Source organism: Rattus norvegicus, chromosome 12, assembly GCF_036323735.1.
Source record: "Rattus norvegicus strain BN/NHsdMcwi chromosome 12, GRCr8, whole genome shotgun sequence".
NCBI lineage: Eukaryota > Metazoa > Chordata > Mammalia > Rodentia > Muridae > Rattus > Rattus norvegicus.
In genome coordinates this window covers 47716008-47718978 of record NC_086030.1, presented here as the reverse complement: position 1 = coordinate 47718978, position 2971 = coordinate 47716008, and the positions used below count along the sequence as shown (strand labels likewise).

General features: G+C 46.2%; 1 non-coding gene across 1 annotated transcript; it reads right to left on the bottom strand.

The window, feature by feature from the left end:
• Positions 1-508: 508 nt before the first annotated feature.
• On the bottom strand, positions 509-589 carry Trnaa-agc100 (transfer RNA alanine (anticodon AGC) 100). Its single transcript has one exon. It is a non-coding gene; the product is annotated as a tRNA-Ala (tRNA).
• Positions 590-2971: the final 2382 nt, after the last annotated feature.

Below are 2971 nucleotides of genomic sequence, written 5' to 3'. Positions count from 1 at the left end.
TGTTTTATGTAGCTGCCTGGATTGCTTCCAAAAGATGATTTGAAGTAGTTGACATTAAAGGGGGAAAAAAAAACTCTGCCTAGTTAAAATTATACCATTAAAATTAGAAATACAATACAAGGTCTAAGAATAAATGCTGTTGGGAGCAGAAAAGCACCCCACTCTCAGCAGAGAGAGCGAGTGGGGGGAGGTCTGTGCTGCTGGAGAGAGGTGAGACTCTGCACCCAAAAAAGGTTCCAATTCCCTAACTCCTGCAAGGTCAGCAGTCCCTTATGAATAATTTAAGAAGAATTTAAAAAAGAATCAGAGTTCCCCTATGGTAGTCTATGAGGAGGAGGAGGATACTAGAAAACGTAGGTTAAAGTCAACAACGATTAAGAAGCCTGAACTGACCCTGAGCGTCCTAGGAGCCATAGCAAAAACAAACAAAAACCACACATCAGTTTCCTTAGACGCTAAAGCAGCATTGAAAAGGATGAAATCGCACATTTTTTTTCTTTTTTCTTTTTTTCGGAGCTGGGGACCGAACCCAGGGCCTTGTGCTTGCTAGGCAAACGCTCTACCACTGAGCTAAATCCCCAACCCTGAAATCACACGTTTTTAAGACATATGAGTTTCCTAGTGTTAAATCCTAATGGGGAGGAGGTCCCTAGACCACCCAGACTCTAGATGACACAGAATGAACCTGGGAGACATTGTGGTTACTTGAGAAAAGTCTCACTGTGGAACTCGGAATGGTTATCAATTTTAAATCCTCCTGCCTCAGCCTCCGAAGTGCTAGGATCACAGACATCATCCACCACACCTGGTCATGGCTTACCAATGACTTCCTGCACCCTGGATACACACGTGCGCACACACACACACACACACACACACACACACACACCTACACAGGGTTCTGTCAGTGAGTGTTGAGACTGCATTGCCTATGGGGCTGGTAGCAGGTCTGTCTGGAATGTAACCTGACTTGATCTGAGGATCAAGGGGTAACCCATTCTCAGGGGTGACATTTGGGGGCAGGCTGGGCAGAGCTGGACACCGGGATTGTTCTCTGGAGTACGATGGGACCAGCCTGGCTCATCTTTGGACTGTTCTTCGTAGAAAGGCAGAAGCAGGACCTCTACCCATCAGTGAGAGGCCTCAGCCAAATCCACAGAGCGAATCTGGAGATTAGACAATAAAGGCTAAACCCCAGGACTGGGATGTAGCCCAATCATAGCACACTGGCCTAGACTGCTGAGGCCCCAGATTCAATCCTCAGCACTGCTTGAACATACACAGACAGACAGACAGACAGACACAGAGCACAGACACAAACACACCAGTACACACAGTACACACAGAGATATACACAGACACACACAGATGTACATGCAGGGACACAGAGACACACAGATACACACATAGACATACACAGACATAACACACACCAACATACAGACACACAGAGACATACATAGACACACATAGACACACACAGACATACACAGACACACACAGATGCACACACAGACATACACAGACACACACAGATGTACACACAGGGACACAGAGACACACAAACACACACATAGACATCCACAGACATACATAGACACACACAGACATACATAGACACACACAGATGTACACACAGGGACACATACATATATGCATATGCATACACATATACATACATGCACACACACATATACATACATACACACAGACACAGACATACACAGATATAACAGACACACACACAGACACAGACATACACAGATATAACAGACATACACAGACACACATAGACACACACAGACATACATAGACACACACAGACATACAAAGACACACAGATGTACACACAGGGACACATACATATATGCATATGCATACACATATACATACATGCACACACACATATACATACACACACAGACACAGACATAACAGACACACACAGACACACACAGACATACACAGACATACATAGACACACACAGATACACATACAGACATACACAGACATACAGACACACACAGACATACAAAGACACACACAGATGTACACACAGGGACACATACATATATGCATATGCATACACATATACTTACACACACACAGACATGCACAGACATATATAGACACACATAGACACACATAGATACACATAGACATACACACAGATACACACACATACATAGACACACAGACATACATAGACACACACAGACATACAAAGACACACACAGATGTACACACAGGAACACATACATATATGCATATGTATACACATATACGTATATACACACACAGACACACAGACACAGACACACCCACACCCACATCCTTGTTCTGCTCACTGAGCTTTGTGACCTTGGACAAAGACCTTGAGTTTCCAGAAGCTTCAGGTTACTCAGGGTAAGAACGAAAGCTGCCCTCCTCCCCCACCCCAGCCCTACGGAAGCACCCGGTGGCTTGGTGTTCTCTCTCCCAACCCAGGGAGGGTGGAACATGTTGCTTTGAGAACAGCTCTTTGGGGCCCCCTTCTAGGTTTGCTGTGTCCTCGAATCCCTAAAATACAACGGAGTTGAGTGAGTAAATCTACTCAGACAGGTAGGTACCCATGGCCAGTCAAATGGCCAAAGAGGTTCCGTGACTCCAGAAGCCAAAGGGACTGATGGGAGAATCCCACCCAGTGCTGCCCATTCACAGCCTCCCAGCCCAGCCCAGGCTTGTTCCTGGTTCCAGACCGGGTTCTGCCTCTGCCGCATAGAGGATGTGGTCAAATCTGGTCTGTAGGCTTGGTGCTGCCTCTAGGAGGCAAAAGCCCCGTGGAGGGGTCTGGAAGGGTGGCTTAGCAGTTAAGAAAGAGCACACATTGCTCTTGAAGAGGACCTGAGTTTAGTTCCCAGCGCCTGCATCAGGACCCTGAGGGTGATGCATGTGTGCATGCGTGGGTACATGCGTGACTTTAAGCAAATG